General features: G+C 39.0%; 1 long non-coding RNA gene across 1 annotated transcript; it reads right to left on the bottom strand.

Annotated features, from left to right (window-relative positions):
• Positions 1-3,363: 3,363 nt before the first annotated feature.
• On the bottom strand, positions 3,364-20,226 carry LOC134826524 (uncharacterized). Its single transcript, XR_010161714.1, has 6 exons — positions 20,024-20,226; positions 17,730-17,826; positions 6,693-6,813; positions 6,388-6,473; positions 6,084-6,162; positions 3,364-5,916 (listed from the first exon to the last, which is right to left on the bottom strand). It is a non-coding gene; the product is annotated as an uncharacterized LOC134826524 (long non-coding RNA).
• Positions 20,227-21,389: the final 1,163 nt, after the last annotated feature.

The raw sequence follows: 21,389 nt of genomic DNA, 5'->3' as shown, positions 1-21,389 counted from the left end.
TACAATGGGCAGGCCAGATCCACCCATTGCTAGTCGAGGCCTTCCCCTTGACACTGAGTATGCAGATGATGTCGACTTCAATGATGGAGATAAAGAAAACCTGAAGCGCATTTTGCCTGCGGCAACTTATGTGCTGAAGAGTTCTATAATCGTTTTTGTGCTTTTATGAACTGCGATATTATGTACATTTTACGCCATATTACTTCATATTTAAACCTCCTTTCCTGCATCATTTTACACAAGGCCGGAGTGCACCTAATCTTCACATCACGATTCATGCTGTTTCATACTTTACACCTTCGTCGTTTTTTCAATTGAGAGGAATAAATGTTACGAAGGGCACTTATTTCTATACTATTTTACAGTCGATCCCAGCTTTTTAAATTTTGGAAATTTAAAAAGATGTGCAATGTGTCGAATGTTTCTCTACACTTGAAATTGAGCAAGGCAGCATGATGTCAGATGATGTGCAATGTGCATGTTGTATAAACACAGTTTGGTTAGCATTATGTTGGGTTTTGATAGAGACCAACTTTACTATCAAGTATCAAGTTTTTGATTAATCATTTATTACAGGCAATTGTTTCCCAAGAGATAATGATTAAGTGTTCATGGAAATTACAATTTTTTAATAAGAATAATTTGTAAGATGACAGATTTATTCCAAAGTTAATATTACACAGAAAATTAATCGTGTTTGAATGAAATATAAGGAAAATGTCCTGCTTTATTATGGGTGTTAAGGTTGTTCATACTTTAGGTAGGCTAGTGGTAGGATATTTAGGCCAGTGGTAGGATAGTGGGCCTGTAAAAATGTTCCGGGACATAATTATAAATATCATGGTTACCATGGTTATAATGGTTACCATGGTTATAATGGTTACCATCTTACTATATATAAAGCGAGACGATATATATATATTTATTTATCCGTGCCATTTTACTGACACCACGGCATCAACTTTAACACGACTTTCCGCAAAAACCGTAAAAGATATACAACTGAAACTTTATTGACTGGGTCAAATGCTTTAATGGCTTTCAAATCAGCATGAAAAAATAAAAAATTGGCCAAGAAATAGGAGTTTTAGAGACCAAAATTTGGACCCCCAAGTGGTGTCAAAAACGCGAATTAAATAGGTAATAATTATTTTAGTCTCTTGAGTCTTGACACCACTTTAGGGTTAGACGGGTTCCTGCTAGTGGTTATAATGGTTATCATGGTTATAATGGTTACCATGGTTATAATGGTTACCATGGTTATAATGGTTACCATGGTTACAATGGTTACCATGGTTATAATGGTTACCATGGTTATAATGGTTACCATGGTTATAATGGTTACCATGGTTATAATGGTTACCATGGTTATAATGGTTACCATGGTTATGGTTATGATGGTCGGGATGTGGTGAACATGGCTATTTATTTGTGGACAGCCTTACGATACTATAAAGGGGTCGTTCACATATTACATAATCAATTTTTGAACAATTCCCCCCCCCCCCCCCCCCCCCCCCCCTTCCGTAATCAGTTTTACACGTAATCATTTGGAGACCCCCCTCCCGCTCGGTTGATCACGTAATATTATGTGAACGTCCCCAAATTGTAATTGTGCCTCGTCACAACTTGTATAAGATTAATGAAATCTCAAAAAATTATCAATGCAGAATATTTTTTAGTTCACATAGGCAAATCGTTATAATATACAAATATTTTTATTTAAATTGGTTTTTAATAGAGTAACATGTGATGAATATTTAAGCGTTTTGTTGTTACATTTAAGTTGTCTTTAAAGTGATTTGATTATTATTGCCCCGATGAAATGACTTTCGTTTTATTTTTGATCAGTTTGCTTTTAAAGTGATTTACATGATTCGCCCTCGTGTCTACCCTTTTAAGAAAGTACCGCCCTTGTGTCCGGTTCCCATGAGAATATATAGAAAGAAATTATTCCTTGGATTCCACATTGATCAGGTCCTGGTACTTTATATCTGCAGACGCAGGCCAGGAGGGATCCTGGGATCCAGATACCAGAGGAATATCTTCATGGACCGAGGAAATTAATTAGGTCTTCATTGATTTCTTTATAACTCTGTAACTCGTCACTGACACGATCAGCATTGATGACTGATGGGGTCGAATAGTTACTTCATAGCTCGTCACTAACTGGATCAGCATTACATGACTAACAAGGTCTCTTACTATTACACCAAGACAAAGGTCAGTAAATAACTATTAATATCGAAGAAATTAGCTAACAAATTATCGAGTACAAATGCCTTCTTCACAACTATTCAATATAATAATTACTTATATATTGTTTTGGTGATGAGCAGAACAAATAAATTTATTCTGTGGCGTCATATTTCTAAATGACTCAGTCGCAGTGCCTGAACCTTAATATTGGGCCTGACTGTGGCCTCAATGTCGCTATGATATTTTGAGCCCAAGCGTTCTCGAAACTCTTTGTACCAAGCAGGATAATGATATCTTAAAAGTCAGTCAGCGAGTTCGGATGGTATAATCTTGAACTATATTGTTCTGATATCATTCCTTAGAACTTGAGTATCAGTAATTACTATAAAATTAATTAATCATCATCCATTTCCAAATAGGACAGCAGCGTTTTTGAGCTTTTTATTTTATTTCAAAAGCATTCCAAGTAATTTATATAAGCGCATAGGCATAGCTATATTGATATATTTATTCTGAATAAATTGTAAAATATTTGATCTCTATTCACAATTCATGAAGTTTGAAGGAAATTACTCATAAGTCATACTGCAATGCGCGCAATTAGGGAGTGTGTTTTCAGTGGAGATATATTTATAACCTGCGCCTATGGAATGATTTGATAGCACTTAATGCGACACGTGCAGTTTTTTGGAAATCGCGCGCGCATACAAATACAATCGGACAATTTAGTTGCGTTCTGTTCTCTTTGCTTTCGTTGAAAGTTTTAATCACCAGTCATCAGTCATGCGCAACGTTGAGCCGCGATCTATGATCTACGTTTTTTTTTCGTGTACAATTGTGAATAAATTTTATCGGTTTTATAGGATGGATACGTTTTCCGGACAAATGTTTTGCTATTCTCAAAATCCAGTTTCATGTTCTGCACTTAATAGTTTACAAAATTAAACTCTATTTTCTGCTATTATAACTGTAAACGAATTATATCAATAGTCAATAGTTTATTAGGTAGACTAGTGGTCCCGTTTTACTTTTTACTTTTTGACACTCTTTATATTTTGGGGTAATTTTGTTGTTTCCAAACCACGAATGAAAAATATAATTACTATGTTCATTCTGGCGCATTTATATTATTGTATGAAACATTTCGATACAAAAACACTGTAATATTTAGCAATAAATCAAAAAGGAAACACAATTAAATAATAGTAATACTTAGGTTAGTGGGTGAAATTATCTGCAAGTCATAATTGCTAGCTTAATATATTTGTACAAATGTCGCCTCAGTGGCGTAATTGGTTGATAGTCTTGGGCCTTTAACCCGGAGGTTGCGAGTTCGAATCCCGGTTGGGTCAAAATTTCGAAAATCGTCAATTATTTCATATGAAATCAATAGCCACACATTAAAGGCTTGTGTATACATGTTTCTGAAAAATAGAACTAGTCACCCACCAACGTTATTACACAGTACCATTAAATTTAATGCCGTATAATACGAGCAAAGCTACTCAGTTTACGTAACAAACGTAACATGTGAGGTGTATTGTATGTATAACCCTCCCCTCTGTATATAACAACAGAGCAGTAAACACGTGCTCTGGATAACGTTAAGTAAAGTCGAGTCAGGTCATCCTCATTGTACCACACTCTGTGCCTCACTGTGTGCAGTACTATTACAGCTGGCCACTGAGCAGAATAACTAGCCCAACTGCTACACACTGCAATCTTACTATCAGTGTTACCACATCTCATATTAACACTGTTCTTAACTAGTGACATTACACTACTAGTGACATCATCGTATACTATACCTATATTAGAATAATTTAATGCATCACACAATCTATCAAGCTCATTATTAAATACATGCATAATACTAGTAACATTGAAATCATTAAACACATGTATGACAGGTAATGTACCGTGTATGAAGTGTCCTTGTAATTGTGTAGGTAAAATCATATCTAATACATCAGGTATTTCTGAATATGATTCTCTTAATTGTTCTCGTATTACACGTAGGATGTCAGATAAATCACATGTGTTTCTAAGGCTCATTGATAAACGTACCAACTGAGTGGATGATAGTTTGACAGTTATCATTCTTAGTCTGTCAATAATTTCTTCTTTACTAAAATTCCAATAAGCCTGTGCCATGTCACATGCAACCATGACAGAGCACTCTAAAGATAACAACTTGTCCATCAGAACACTAAACTCCTCAGTTTCACTGTAATACAATAACTCCTGTATATCATCAATAAATATGTGACAGTTGGTCACAGCACTGATTGTATCTGTTAACTCCTCTATATCTTCACGTGTTATCTCTACAATGATAACTTTACACTTACTCTCTGATCTTAGAGTAACTGTGACGTCAGACATGCTGGCCTCTTCGTATTCTACATCAGCATTCTTTAATGCACGCTGATAAAGCTGACAGTTGTTACCTTTACCGCCGAATTTGAATAACACAACTTTATTGTCCTCATTTAGTTGTACAAGTTTGATTATTCGACCGCAAAGTATCACACTTTTCCCCGCTCCAGCGGGTCCATTAATCCACAACAGATTCTCGCTTGATTCGAACGCTTTACATTGTTCTACTGTCAGGTTCTCCACTTTAACGAAGTTTCTGATAACATCAGGAGCTGTTACAACTCCAGGATTCTGTACAGAATTCTTCCCTTTTTTTGGTAAAAATGTAAATTTTCCTGATCTGAGCCGTTCATCAATGTTTAATATGCAGTTTGCTAAACTACATTTCGATTGATCGCAGTTTTTATCGGTAGCCCAGATAGCGAGTAACATATTTCTAACTTTCTGAAAGGCATCATGATTAATTCTTGTATCTTGAGCTATTGTTGCGTTGTTATTCCACCAAAAACCAAAATTTGATAAGTCCTCGTCTGATGAGATGTCAAAACCGAGAGAAATAATTTTTCTCTTCTTCAGGGCTGGTTCCTCTGATGTTCCTGCAGTTATGGGTTCCCTATTATTGTTATCGTTGATCTTGTTACCATCGACAATGTCCTCATGAAATATCACAGTTGATAATTCTGAATCGCTTAGCTGAAGTTTTGTATCTTCACTAGCCTGGAACTGTCCTTTAAATTGATTACTGAAATTAGGATACGCAGTGAACTGCCGGATAGTTATGTCCTTGTCTATACATTGAATCAGAGATTCTATCTTCTTTCTCTGGTCAACCGATTTTGTGAACGTACCAGATAATGCTCGGAAATGATTTTCCTTGTCAACCGCAACATCATCGATTTCAATGTGCGACATGTTCTTAACTTCGATTATAACAATGGAGCCTGGACATAAAATTAAAAAATCACATTCCCCTTCCTTATTCGACGAGTTCTTGCACCCTTTGCACGTCTTTTTGTCCCGCAAATGACTCTGATCACACAAACAATATTGGTGGTGCGTGAATTCAAAGTTATGAAGAACGACGATCTTACCGTCCGATAATTTCTCCAATGCCCTATACACCATAACTTCGGCCTCATAATCAGACTGACGTTTTCGTTGGTCTCTGAAACCACTACTTTCCGGGTACCTGTCTATATACGTCTGATCTGGAGCTCTTGGCAGCATAGTGGGTCGTTTGTCATCAGTGGGTCGTTTGTCATCAGAAGTGCAGAACTTGAGGAATATTTCTTGTCCGTTCTTTAAATAGTTGTCCATTGTTCAGTAAATCAAGATATTCTGAGATAAATGAAACTGTTATAAGTTTAAAGCTATTTATAGCTTTAAAAAGTATAAGTAGTAGTCATAATTTGTAAATGAGATGAGGCACCGCAGGTGTTCAGGATAAAGTACGAGTTTGATTAAGGGGAGTTGTGAGAGGTCGAGTATTACGTACATATTATTACCTTAATATTGAAGATAAATGTTGATCTTTAGTAGGAAAATATCGGAAACGCAGCTTAATCTCTGACCGGACTCTGGTACCTAAAATATAATATCCTGTCAATTATTGCGAGCAATGTAGTTCATTTTTTGATAAGATTGGACTACTGATGTGTGGGCTGGAATATTTTAAATTATTGTTTAGGATGGAGAATGAGGAGCCGTATAATAGGGATGACTATTAGTCTAGATTAAAGACTTATATTGGAATATCAACTTCAAGATCTTGTAAAACAGTCAAGTGCTAGTAAACATACATATTCTTACCTTGATATTCAAGATCAAGGTTGTTCTATTTCTAATTTAGAAAGAAATTGGAATACGCTGCTTGATCGCTGACCGGATTCTGGTACCTAAAATACAACATCTTGTTACTCACTGAGCACTGATACGAGCACTGAGATGAGCAGGTTAATCATTTTGTGATTGAATATCATGCAATACAAATGCGAACATAAAATAACAGTTTTAACGAAATATGAGAATAACTCGTATAATAGAATTTTGAAAATAATACAGAGAGGTTTTAAAAATGCCAACGATGATGAAGAGTTGTAAATCAAAGAATTAACCTGAAGTGTGCACTAGGTTCCTCTCGAGAGTTAGCAGTGATTACACAGTTAGGAAGTAGATTGAATATCTTAGTACTGAAGCGTGTCTTCAAACAATATATTCTGTTTTCAACACTGCTGCCTGTAAATGTATGCGAACATAATGATCAGCCATTAAGTGTACATCTAATTAAAAGGAGATCAATTCTAATTTTATACATAATATATAATATATCCACCAGCGGGCTATATTTGCGCCAGCAGGCCCGCGCAGCCCGCTAGTTAGAAGACCTGATATATCCCGGCCCGCTGTTACAGCCCGCTGTGAGCCCGCTATACCATCGGGCGATATACTATACATATTGCATGACGTTTTAACTCAGAATTTGACTCAACATATTTGATAACACCTACCAAATAAATATCGACGCTGCGGATAATTAAGTTGGTAAATCAGAGGAGCACAATGAAAAAACGAGGGCTTACAAACTAGAGAGAACAGAGAATAGATCACACGACATTATTAGATTATAGATGTAGAGTAATGTAATGAAATGGATGAGTTACCGGTCACGTGGTGTCACATGGTGTCACGTGGTACTGTCACATGGTGTCACGTGGTGCTGTCACGTGGTGTCACGTGGTGCGCTGCAATGAGTTTCAGGATATCATGTTACTCTGCAATCTCTGCTAGAATGTGGGTTCTACAAATAGCAGTAGTACTAAAAATTATGTCATCTTTAATCATGTTTTCTCACAACTGATCGTGGCCACGAGTTTATTATTATAAATTATGATGAATTGAAATCTTGCGTGAGTCAGATTGTTATGTACATCCTGAGCTGAGTTAATGCTGTTAAATCCTGTGTAGATGCTGTGTCAGTAGCTGTATCACGTGTAGCTAATCTGCTGTTAAATCCTGTGTAGATGCTGTGTCAGTAGCTGTATCACGTGTAGCTAATCTGCTGTTAAATCCTGTGTAGATGCTGTGTCAGTAGCTGTATCACGTGTAGCTAATCTGCTGTTAAATCCTGTGTAGATGCTGTGTCAGTAGCTGTATCACGTGTAGCTAATCTGCTGTTAAATCCTGTGTAGATGCTGTGTCAGTAGCTGTATCACGTGTAGCTAATCTGCTGTTAAATCCTGTGTAGATGCTGTGTCAGTAGCTGTATCACGTGTAACTAATCTGCTGTTAAATCCTGTGTAGATGCTGTGTCAGTAGCTGTATCACGTGTAGCTAATCTGCTGTTAAATCCTGTGTAGATGCTGTGTCAGTAGCTGTATCACGTGTAGCTAATCTGCTGTTAAATCCTGTGTAGATGCTGTGTCAGTAGCTGTATCACGTGTAGCTAATCTGCTGTTAAATCCTGTGTAGATGCTGTGTCAGTAGCTGTATCACGTGTAGCTAATCTGCTGTTAAATCCTGTGTAGATGCTGTGTCAGTAGCTGTATCACGTGTAGCTAATCTGCTGTTAAATCCTGTGTAGATACTGTGTCAGTATCTGTATCACGTGTAGCTAATCTGCTGTTAAATCCTGTGTAGATGCTGTGTCAGTAGCTGTATCACGTGTAGCTAATCTGCTGTTAAATCCTGTGTAGATGCTGTGTCAGTATCTGTATCACGTGTAGCTAATCTGCTGTTAAATCCTGTGTAGATGCTGTGTCAGTAGCTGAATCACGTGTAGCTAATCTGCTGTTAAATCCTGTGTAGATGCTGTGTCAGTATCTGTATCACGTGTAGCTAATCTGCTGTTAAATCCTGTGTAGATGCTGTGTCAGTAGCTGTATCACGTGTAGCTAATCTACTTTTAAAACCTGTGTAGATGCCTTGTCAGTAGTTGTATCACGTGTAGCTAATCTGCTGTTAAATCCTGTGTAGATGCTGTGTCAGTATCTGTATCACGTGTAGCTAATCTGCTGTTAAATCCTGTGTAGATGCTGTGTCAGTAGCTGTATCACGTGTAGCTAATCTGCTGTTAAATCCTGTGTAGATGCTGTGTCAGTAGCTGTATCACGTGTAGCTAATCTGCTGTTAAATCCTGTGTAGATGCTGTGTCAGTAGCTGTATCACGCGTAGCTAATCTGCTGTTAAATCCTGTGTAGATGCTGTGTCAGTAGCTGTATCACGTGTAGCTAATCTGCTGTTAAATCCTGTGTAGATGCTGTGTCAGTAGCTGTATCACGTGTAGCTAATCTGCTGTTAAATCCTGTGTAGATGCTGTGTCAGTAGCTGTATCACGTGTAGCTGATCTGCTGTTAAATCCTGTGTAGATACTGTGTCAGTAGCTGTATCACGTGTAGCTGATCTGCTGTTAAATCCTGTGTAGATGCTGTGTCAGTAGCTGTATCACGTGTAGCTAATCTGCTGTTAAATCCTGTGTAGATGCTGTGTCAGTAGCTGTATCACGAGTAGCTAATCTGCTGTTAAATCCTGTGTAGATGCTGTGTCACTAGCTGTATCACATGTAGCTAATCTGCTGTTAAATCCTGTGTAGATGCTGTGTCAGTAGCTGTATCACGTGTAGCTAATCTGCTGTTAAATCCTGTGTAGATGCTGTGTCAGTAGCTGTATCACGTGTAGCTAATCTGCTGTTAAATCCTGTGTAGATGCTGTGTCAGTAGCTGTATCACGTGTAGCTAATCTGCTGTTAAATCCTGTGTAGATGCTGTGTCAGTAGCTGTATCACGCGTAGCTAATCTGCTGTTAAATCCTGTGTAGATGCTGTGTCAGTAGCTGTATCACGTGTAGCTAATCTGCTGTTAAATCCTGTGTAGATGCTGTGTCAGTAGCTGTATCACGTGTAGCTAATCTGCTGTTAAATCCTGTGTAGATGCTGTGTCAGTAGCTGTATCACGTGTAGCTGATCTGCTGTTAAATCCTGTGTAGATACTGTGTCAGTAGCTGTATCACGTGTAGCTGATCTGCTGTTAAATCCTGTGTAGATGCTGTGTCAGTAGCTGTATCACGTGTAGCTAATCTGCTGTTAAATCCTGTGTAGATGCTGTGTCAGTAGCTGTATCACGAGTAGCTAATCTGCTGTTAAATCCTGTGTAGATGCTGTGTCAGTAGCTGTATCACATGTAGCTAATCTGCTGTTAAATCCTGTGTAGATGCTGTGTCAGTAGCTGTATCACGTGTAGCTAATCTGCTGTTAAATCCTGTGTAGATGCTGTGTCAGTAGCTGTATCACGTGTAGCTGATCTGCTGTTAAATCCTGTGTAGATACTGTGTCAGTAGCTGTATCACGTGTAGCTGATCTGCTGTTAAATCCTGTGTAGATGCTGTGTCAGTAGCTGTATCACGTGTAGCTAATCTGCTGTTAAATCCTGTGTAGATGCTGTGTCAGTAGCTGTATCACGAGTAGCTAATCTGCTGTTAAATCCTGTGTAGATGCTGTGTCAGTAGCTGTATCACGTGTAGCAAATCTGCTGTTAAATCCTGTGTAGATGCTGTGTCAGTAGCTGTATCACGTGTAGCTAATCTGCTGTTAAATCCTGTGTAGATGCTGTGTCAGTAGCTGTATCACGTGTAGCTAATCTGCTGTTAAATCCTGTGTAGATGCTGTGTCAGTAGCTGTATCACGTGTAGCTAATCTGCTGTTAAATCCTGTGTAGATGCTGTGTCAGTAGCTGTATCACGTGTAGCTAATCTGCTGTTAAATCCTGTGTAGATGCTGTGTCAGTAGCTGTATCACGTGTAGCTAATCTACTGTTAAATCCTGTGTAGATGCTGTGTCAGTAGCTGTATCACGTGTAGCTAATCTGCTGTTAAATCCTGTGTAGATGCTGTGTCAGTAGCTGTATCACTTGTAACTAATCTGCTGTTAAATCCTGTGTAGATGCTGTGTCAGTAGCTGTATCACGTGTAGCTAATCTGCTGTTAAATCCTGTGTAGATGCTGTTTTAGTAGCTGTATCACGTGTAGCTAATCTGCTGTTAAATCCTGTATAGATGCTGTGTCAGTAGCTGTATCACGTTTAGCTAATCTGCTGTTAAATCCTGTGTAGATACTGTGTCAGTAGCTGTATCACGTGTAGCTAATCTGCTGTTAAATCCTGTGTAGATGCTGTGTCAGTAGCTGTATCACGTGTAGCTAATCTGCTGTTAAATCCTGTGTAGATGCTGTGTCAGTAGCTGTATCACGTGTAACTAATCTGCTGTTAAATCCTGTGTAGATGCTGTGTCAGTAGCTGTATCACGTGTAGCTAATCTGCTGTTAAATCCTGTGTAGATGCTGTGTCAGTAGCTGTATCACGTGTAGCTAATCTGCTGTTAAATCCTGTGTAGATGCTGTGTCAGTAGCTGTATCACGTGTAGCTAATCTGCTGTTAAATCCTGTGTAGATGCTGTGTCAGTAGCTGTATCACGTGTAGCTAATCTGCTGTTAAATCCTGTGTAGATGCTGTGTCAGTAGCTGTATCACGTGTAGCTAATCTGCTGTTAAATCCTGTGTAGATGCTGTGTCAGTAGCTGTATCACGTGTAGCTAATCTGCTGTTAAATCCTGTGTAGATGCTGTGTCAGTAGCTGTATCACGTGTAGCTAATCTGCTGTTAAATCCTGTGTAGATGCTGTGTCAGTAGCTGTATCACGTGTAGCTAATCTGCTGTTAAATCCTGTGTAGATGCTGTGTCAGTAGCTGTATCACGTGTAGCTAATCTGCTGCAGCTCATTTAATAGATAACGTATTCTACGTCATCACTACGTCATTACTACGTCATCACTACGTCTGATATTACACCTCTTCCAACCGAACCGTCAGTATTAGTATTGCGAAACTCACTCCCCTACGTCATCACTACGAAGGTGAAATATTGATATGATACACGTAGGGGTGTACAATCCCTACAAAGGTGAAATATTGATATGAAAAGAAGGGGCGTACAATCCCTACAAAGGTGAAATATTGATATTATACACGTAGGGGCGTACAATCCCTACAAAGGTGAAATATTGATATGAAAAGAATTGTGAAATGAGTGCTTTTGCAGTGCCCAAGATGGCATTAGAGTTTACTTTAAGTTACAATGTTTGCTTATATACAGTGTATAATGTTGTTCTATAATAATACAATGTACATTCATGGTGTAGCCATTTACTTCGTTGGAAATCTCCAATTTTGGACAAGAATGGTATGGCACCTCCCAACAAATATTATATGTTAATTATGCCTCGTTACGTATATCTACATAATGCAAGCGAGATGAATTATGCCTTGTTACGTATATCTACATAATGCAAGCGAGATGAATTATGCCTCGTTACGTATATCTATATAATGCAAGCGAGATGAATTATTCCTCGTTACGTATATCTACATAATGCAAGCGAGATGAATTATGCCTCGTTACGTATATCTACATAATGCAAGCGAGATGAATTATGCCTCGTTACGTATATCTACATAATGCAAGCAAGATGAATTATGCCTCGTTACGTATATCTACATAATGCAAGCGAGATGAATTATGCCTCGTTACCTATATCTACATAATGCAAGCGAGATGAATTATGCCTCGTTACGTATATCTACATAATGCAAGCGAGATGAATTATGCCTCGTTACGTATATCTACATAATGCAAGGGAGATGAATTATGCCTCGTTACGTATATCTACATAATGCAAGCGAGATGAATTATGCCTCGTTACGTATATCTACATAATGCAAGCGAGATGAATTATGCCTCGTTACGTATATCTATATAATGCAAGCGAGATGAATTATGCCTCGTTACGTATATCTACATGATGCAAGCGAGATGAATTATGCCTCGTTACGTATATCTACATAATGCAAGCGAGATGAATTATGCCTCGTTACGTATATCTACATAATGCAAGCAAGATGAATTATGCCTCGTTACGTATATCTACATAATGCAAGCGAGATGAATTATGCCTCGTTACCTATATCTACATAATGCAAGCGAGATGAATTATGCCTCGTTACGTATATCTACATAATGCAAGCGAGATGAATTATGCCTCGTTACGTATATCTACATAATGCAAGCGAGATGAATTATGCCTCGTTACGTATATCTACATAATGCAAGCGAGATGAATTATGCCTCGTTACGTATATCTACATAATGCAAGCGACATGAATTATGCCTCGTTACGTATATCTACATAATGCAAGCGAGATGAATTATGCCTCGTTACGTATATCTACATAATGCAAGGGAGATGAATTATGCCTCGTTACGTATATCTACATAATGCAAGCGAGATGAATTATGCCTCGTTACGTATATCTACATAATGCAAGCTAGATGAATTATGCCTCGTTACGTATATCTACATAATGCAAGCGAGATGAATTATGCCTCGTTACGTATATCTACATAATGCAAGCGAGATGAATTATGCCTCGTTACGTATATCTACATAATGCAAGCGAGATGAATTATGCCTCGTTACGTATATCTACATAATGCAAGCGAGATATATTATGCCTCGTTACGTATATCTACATAATGCAAGCGAGATGAATTATGCCTCGTTACGTATATCTACATAATGCAAGCGAGATGAATTATGCCTCGTTACGTATATCTACATAATGCAAGCGAGATGAATTATGCCTCGTTACGTATATCTACATAATGCAAGCGACATGAATTATGCCTCGTTACGTATATCTACATAATGCAAGCGAGATGAATTATGCCTCGTTACGTATATCTACATAATGCAAGCGAGATGAATTATGCCTCGTTACGTATATCTACATAATGCAAGCGAGATGAATTATGCCTCGTTACGTATATCTACATAATGCAAGCGAGATATATTATGCCTCGTTACGTATATCTACATAATGCAAGCGAGATGAATTATGCCTCGTTACGTATATCTACATAATGCAAGCGACATGAATTATGCCTCATTACGTATATCTACATAATGCAAGCGAGATGAATTATGCCTCGTTACGTATATCTACATAATGCAAGCGAGATGAATTATGCCTCGTTACGTATATCTACATAATGCAAGCGAGATGAATTATGCCTCGTTACGTATATCTACATAATGCAAGCGAGATATATTATGCCTCGTTGCGTATATCTACATAATGCAAGCGAGATGAATTATGCCTCGTTACGTATATCTACATAATGCAAGCGAGATGAATTATGCCTCGTTACGTATATCTACATAATGCAAGCGAGATGAATTATGCCTCGTTACGTATATCTACATAATGCAAGCGAGATATATTATGCCTCGTTACGTATATCTACATAATGCAAGCGAGATGAATTATGCCTCGTTACGTATATCTACATAATGCAAGCGAGATGAATTATGCCTCGTTACGTATATCTACATAATGCAAGCGACATGAATTATGCCTCGTTACGTTTATCTACATAATGCAAGCGAGATGAATTATGCCTCGTTACGTATATCTACATAATGCAAGCGAGATGAATTATGCCTCGTTACGTATATCTACATAATGCAAGCGGGATGAATTATGCCTCGTTACGTATATCTACATAATGCAAGCGAGATGAATTATGCCTCGTTACGTATATCTACATAATGCAAGCGAGATGAATTATGCCTCGTTACGTATATCTACATAATGCAAGCGAGATATATTATGCCTCGTTACGTATATCTACATAATGCAAGCGAGATGAATTATGCCTCGTTACGTATATCTACATAATGCAAGCGAGATGAATTATGCCTCGTTACGTATATCTACATAATGCAAGCGAGATGAATTATGCCTCGTTACGTATATCTACATAATGCAAGCGACATGAATTATGCCTCGTTACGTATATCTACATAATGCAAGCGAGATGAATTATGCCTCGTTACGTATATCTACATAATGCAAGCGAGATGAATTATGCCTCGTTACGTATATCTACATAATGCAAGCGAGATGAATTATGCCTCGTTACGTATATCTACATAATGCAAGCGAGATGGATTATGCCTCGTTACGTATATCTACATAATGCAAGCGAGATGAATTATGCCTCGTTACGTATATCTACATAATGCAAGCGAGATGAATTATGCCTCGTTACGTATATCTACATAATGCAAGCGAGATATATTATGCCTCATTACGTATATCTACATAATGCAAGCGAGATGAATTATGCCTCGTTACGTATATCTACATAATGCAAGCGAGATGAATTATGCCTCGTTACGTATATCTACATAATGCAAGCGAGATGAATTATGCCTCGTTACGTATATCTACATAATGCAAGCGAGATGAAGTATGCCTCGTTACGTATATCTACATAATGCAAGCGAGATGAATTATGCCTCGTTACGTATATCTACATAATGCAAGCGAGATGAATTATGCCTCGTTACGTATATCTACATAATGCAAGCGAGATGAATTATGCCTCGTTACGTATATCTACATAATGCAAGCGAGATGAATTATGCCTCGTTACGTATATCTACATAATGCAAGCGAGATGAATTATGCCTCGTTACGTATATCTACATAATGCAAGCGAGATGAATTATGCCTCGTTACGTATATCTACATAATGCAAGCGAGATGAATTATGCCTCGTTACGTATATCTACATAATGCAAGCGAGATGAATTATGCCTCGTTACGTATATCTACATAATGCAAGCGAGATGAATTATGCCTCGTTACGTATATCTACATAATGCAAGCGAGATGAATTATGCCTCGTTACGTATATCTACATAATGCAAGCGAGATGAATTATACCTCGTTACGTATATCTACATAATGCAAGCGAGATGAATTATGCCTCGTTACGTATATCTACATAATGCAAGCGAGATGAATTATGCCTCGTTACGTATATCTACATAATGCAAGGGAGATGAATTATGCCTCGTTACGTATATCTACATAATGCAAGCGAGATGAATTATGCCTCGTTACGTATATCTACATAATGCAAGCGAGATGAATTATGCCTCGTTACGTATATCTACATAATGCAAGCGAGATGAATTATGCCTCGTTACGTATATCTACATAATGCAAGCGAGATGAATTATGCCTCGTTACGTATATCTACATAATGCAAGCTAGATGAATTATGCCTCGTTACGTATATCTACATAATGCAAGCGAGATGAATTATGCCTCGTTACGTATATCTACATAATGTAAGCGAGATGAATTATGCCTCGTTACGTATATCTACTTAATGCAAGCTAGATGAATTATGCCTCGTTACGTATATCTACATAATGTAAGCGAGATGAATTATGCCTCGTTACGTATATCTACATAATGCAAGCGAGATGAATTATGCCTCGTTACGTATATCTACATGATGCAAGCGAGATGAATTATGCCTCGTTACGTATATCTACATAATGCAAGCGAGATGAATTATGCCTCGTTACGTATATCTACATAATGTAAGCGAGATGAATTATGTCTCGTTACGTATATCTACATAATGCAAGCTAGATGAATTATGCCTCGTTACGTATATCTACTTATGCAACATAGCAACTCCACATGTAAGATTCATCTCAATTTTGTTTCTTCCTAAAATATTAACGATTTGATTGGTCAGGATGGGCCTAAATGGGAAATCTCTTGAAAATAACCAGTACAACGATCTACCATAAAGAGTGCAATTGTGCAATTACTATACATTTTCAATATCCCTACCTGTACTGTTCTGGAGGGTACCGCGACAATTGAACCCCCGACAATTGACCCCCCGACAATTGACCCCCCGACAATTGACCCCCCGACAATTGACCCCTATGTAATTACACTGGGGTCAATTGTTGCGAAATCTAGGGCTCAGTACGACAATTGACCCCCCGACAATTGACCCCCCGACAATTGACCCCTATGTAATTACACTGGGGTCAATTGTTGCGAAATCTAGGGCTGAGTACGACAATTGACCCCCCACGTAATTACACTGGGGTCAATTGATCGGGTTAGGGTCAGGGTCCTGGATCAGGATCCTGGGTCAGGGTCCTGGGTCAGGGTTAGGAATAGGGTTAGGGTTAGGGTCCTGGGTCAGGGTAAGGGTTAGGGTTAGGGTAAGGGTAAAGGTAAGGGTTAGGGTTAGGGTTAGGGTTGGGGTTGGGTTTGGGGTTAGGGTTTGGTTTGGGTTTGAGGGTTGTGGTTGGGGTTGGGGTGGGGTCAGGGTCAGGGTTGGGGTTGGGTTTGGGGTTTGGGGTTGGGGTTGGGGTCAGGGTCAGGGTCAGGGTCAGGGTCAGGGTCAGGGTCAGGGTCAGGGTCAGGGTCAGGGTCAGGGTCAGGGTCAGGGTCAGGGTCAGGGTCAGGGTCAGGGTCAGGGTCAGGGTCAGGGTCAGGGTCAGGGTCAGGGTCAGGGTCAGGGTCAGGGTCAGGGTCAGGGTCAGGGTCAGGGTCAGGGTCAGGGTCAGGGTCAGGGTCAGGGTCAGGGTCAGGGTCAGGGTCAGGGTCAGGGTCAGGGTCAGGGTCAGGGTCAGGGTCAGGGTCAGGGTCAGGGTCAGGGTCAGGGTCAGGGTCAGGGTCAGGGTCAGGGTCAGGGTCAGGGTCAGGGTCAGGGTCAGGGTCAGGGGCCTGGGTCCTGGGTCCTGGTCAGCCGGGGGGGGGGGGTCAATTGTCGGGGGGTAAATTGTCGGGGATCTATTGTCGGGGGGTTATTTGTCGGGGGCTCAATTGTCGGGGGGTCAATTGTCGCCCACCCTTCTGTTGAAGCCCTATTTTGCCTTAATAAGGAATTAAGGAACAATACAATGACTCTATATGGACACGAAAAAAGCTCAATGTATATGCTACAATTCTCGAAGTATCCTGCAATTCTAGGAATTGAAAAAATGTCTGTCCTTTCAGAGCAATTGAACTAACAGTAGCAATACGACGAACACAATAACTGCCTACAAATACACTAATAAACGGTCAATGCCCGGAAATTTCTCACAGTTAGCCAAGGTCGAACACAGCACTAAGCAGGGTGGGGCACAAGGAACGAATAGGGCACAACAATGAGTCTTATCTAAAACAAATAATATGAGAACGAAGACTATGTCGTCTAAATACTATAAAACGTTTACAAACCTGATAACTTGGGGTTGAGGAGAGAGTCTTCAGAAGATAGATACCAGTTAGAAAGTAGTTGCTCGAATAAGTTGTTGTGATCCTGTACTTCTTATCACTGAAATTCTCCGCGTGAGTTTTTTATTTTACAGCTTTACAATAGGACGCGGGCAGTCGTATTCTAAAATGGTACTAACTCAGATGTCCCTCACATAAATGGAGGAATTAATTAATTGATATTAAGTAGGTAATTAACTAATCAAGAACAGCCCCGTAGCCAAGATAAGAAGATAATCTGCCATGGCAGGCGAGTCCGACCGGACAGCTAGGGCCAGGGGACGTAAAGCCGAATGAAACATTTTGAGAGAATTTGAGAATATTTCCACGTTATCCTGCATTTTCCACGTTATCCTGCATTTTCCACGTTATCCTGCATTTTCCACGTTATCCTGCATTTTGCCTTAGCTTTTTGAAAAAAAGGCCTCGATTTATGTGAGGGACATCTAAGCCCAGCAGATATTGGTACTGAGGCATCTAATAAAGGGTGTCAAGAGTCGGAAACTGCCAGCTGTTCTGACATTTATAAACTTTAAGAAGGCTTTCTACAGTGTACATCGTGGGAAAATGCTCAAGATTCTAGAAGCTTACGGCATTCCAGTCAAAATCGTACAGCTTATACGGCTTATGTACGAGAAGACAACGGCCAAAGTCCTAATATAACTCCAGACGGAGAGACTGTTGTTTGAGGTACTAGCAGGTGTGTTACAGGGTGAAACCTTAGCACCTTACATTTTTGCAATAGTCATCGACTACTGTATGAGGCAAGCCATAGGTGATGATGCGGAGCGACTTGGACTCACTCTCAAACGTAAAAAAAGCAGAAGAGTCATGGGGCCCAAGATCATCACCGATGTGGACTTTGCAGATGATATACCACTTATTTCTGAGGACATGGACAAGGCCAACGAGTTCCTCACTTCCTGCTCCGAGTAGAATCGCGGCGGCAGCGAGCGTATGGCTACACTTAAACGAAGGCAAGAGGATGATGATTAATCACTCTACACTCGACTGTCACGTGACTTTTTCAACCCATTTTCTAGCTGGCCTTGAACGACTATTCGAAACCCTAACCCTCTAGTTATCTGATCCCAACCCTAACCCTAACCCAATCCCTAACAAAAGCATATGCTGAAACCCTAACCGAACGAGAAATTCGACTAACTTCCTTATACGCACGGTCATATCACGTGATCAAGACAGTTTTTCGCCAATATCTTGGCAGGGGAGCATTTTAACCCTATGTCATGGGGTGTGATTCTGAATCAAAGTCCGAAAATACATCGATTCAAGCTGTTTTCAACTGTCGGGGGCCCTTTAAGAACAATCTCGAAGATCGACTGATTTAGCACGCTCAAAGGCAAGACCAAGGTTATGACATTGAAATTTGAATATGGAGGATCGATCTAGCGACCTCTAAAGCATGAGGTGCCCTACAATGTAAGTTACATAGCACAGATAGGGAGATAAGGGTTAGAAAGGGAAAAGCATGGGGTGCCCTACATAGACTGAAGGATATTTGGAAATTCAAACCCTGAAAGAGCCTTAAGATTAGATTGTTCATAGCGGCTTGTGATCAGTATGCAGTACTGCTCTACGGATCAGAAACCTGGAAACTGACGAAGGCTCAAGAGAAAAGTTTGGACGGGACATACACAAAGATGCTGCGTATGGCGCTGGGTATCTCATGGAAGAACAAGGTCAGCAATATAACTTTGTATGGTAGCCTACCAAGGCATCAGTTATTCAATTATGCAATTGACTGACGCCGAGTAGGGTTACGAAGCAGGAGATTAAAAATGGCAGGACACTGCATCAGACATCCTAAGCTACTTGCTAGTGATTTAGTCTTATGGGAACCTATGCATGGTAGAGCACAGCAAGGCCGACCAAGACAAAGCTACTTGTCTATGTTACTGAAGGAAGTTGTGACAAACTCTAAAGAGGAACTGCGAACCCTGATGCGGGACAGGAATATATATGGATGGGGTTATCTGGCGCTTCGCCAAGTTCCTGCCTTAATCTTATTGCTGGCTACGTGGCTGATCAAGAACCAATAATTGTGGGAGAAAGATTGAGATTTGAGCTGTCTAGATACTGAGTATCTTATCGCTTCAAAATAGCGTGCTGGCAGTCGTATTCTTAAATGGTATTGGCGCTTACCGAGAAATAGATGTCCCTAAAATTAATCAGCATATTTATTAATTAAAAAGTAATATAAAAGAAAGATTAAGTTGTTTTGTAAAACATTCACAAACCTGATATTTGATAACCTGGGGTAGGACGAAGTCTTCACAAGGTCAAAATAGATTAGTTAGGAATAAGGAAACAGGTTTCTTCTCAAAATCGCTTTTCAAAGTTTCTTGAAACTCAGTCACTGAAAACATTTTCAATCAAAAACCATTGAAAAAGGTGTACCAGAAGTTATACTTAAAACATGTAAAATCCGGATTGGAGTATTGTTTATCATTTATGAGTCGCCTGGTTGCAATGTATTCTTGTTATTGTATAAATTTGTATTAATCCCGTTTGAAGTTATAACGGCTGTACATGCAAAGTGTAAGTGTCCCAGGCCCCCAAATTGCCCACAAACACATAACTTTACTGGGCGTAAAGTCCATATTATTGGAGATGTAAATTGTTAGTGCTCCAGGCCCCAGCTATGCCAGGTGAAAATCTATATTAAATCACGGTACTTTCCAGTATCAGCCATAATAACCCAACTGAGACTAATATAACATTTGCATTGTATTGGTAATTTATATTATGTAGTAAGTTACACGAAAAAAAGAAAAGAAACAGTACTCACTACCCCGAGTTTAGCTGAATTTAGCTAAACTCGGGTTAGTTGAGTAGCTGAATTTAGCTGAGTTTTATAACTTAAGAAAGTCTCTTTACTATAAATATTCCACGTACCTGCAAGAAGTAAAGTTGTCTTTCAACACATATTTTCTATAAAAAAATCAACTAAATTTATTTTATCTTTTACTATAACCATACAATAACTATCCACCTCCCTCCTACCCATATATCCAACACTCTTTTTCTTACTAATCATATTTCATATAACCTTAACAATATTAACTTTAACTATCAACTATCTTTCTCTAATCCAATTCTATATAATACATCAATACATTTCATTTCATATTAATTTAAAAAAAACTCACCTTTTACTTAAAACAAACCCCACCCTCACCTTCTACTTCTACCACCAAAAAAACACACTAAATATCTACCATCTAAAAACTCTAATCATCCCCTTACTATATCCATAACTAATAATTAAAAATAATAATTATCTTATCATCACACAATCACAACAAAAAACATTATACACCCTAACTTTTAAAAATATAACAACACAGCGCACACATATAAGCTCTCCATCCAACCCAATACAATTCCACTAATTCTCCACATACTATTAAAACACCGCTCTCCTATACTCACCTTATGCACATATCTTACACCACTAACACAATCAAACACTCACATTAACATTTAAATTATACTACCGTACTACGCTATAATCTTTGGACTTCGTAAAATCCCTCTCTACACAACATAATACCACCTATATCATTTAAACATCCCTCTCATATCTTTACTATTCCCCCCCCC

This window comes from Bolinopsis microptera, chromosome 2 (genome assembly GCF_026151205.1).
Source record: "Bolinopsis microptera isolate Bmic1 chromosome 2, MBARI_Bmic_1.0, whole genome shotgun sequence".
NCBI classification, from domain to species: Eukaryota; Metazoa; Ctenophora; class Tentaculata; order Lobata; family Bolinopsidae; genus Bolinopsis; species Bolinopsis microptera.
This window is presented reverse-complemented; position numbering and strand designations above follow the sequence as displayed.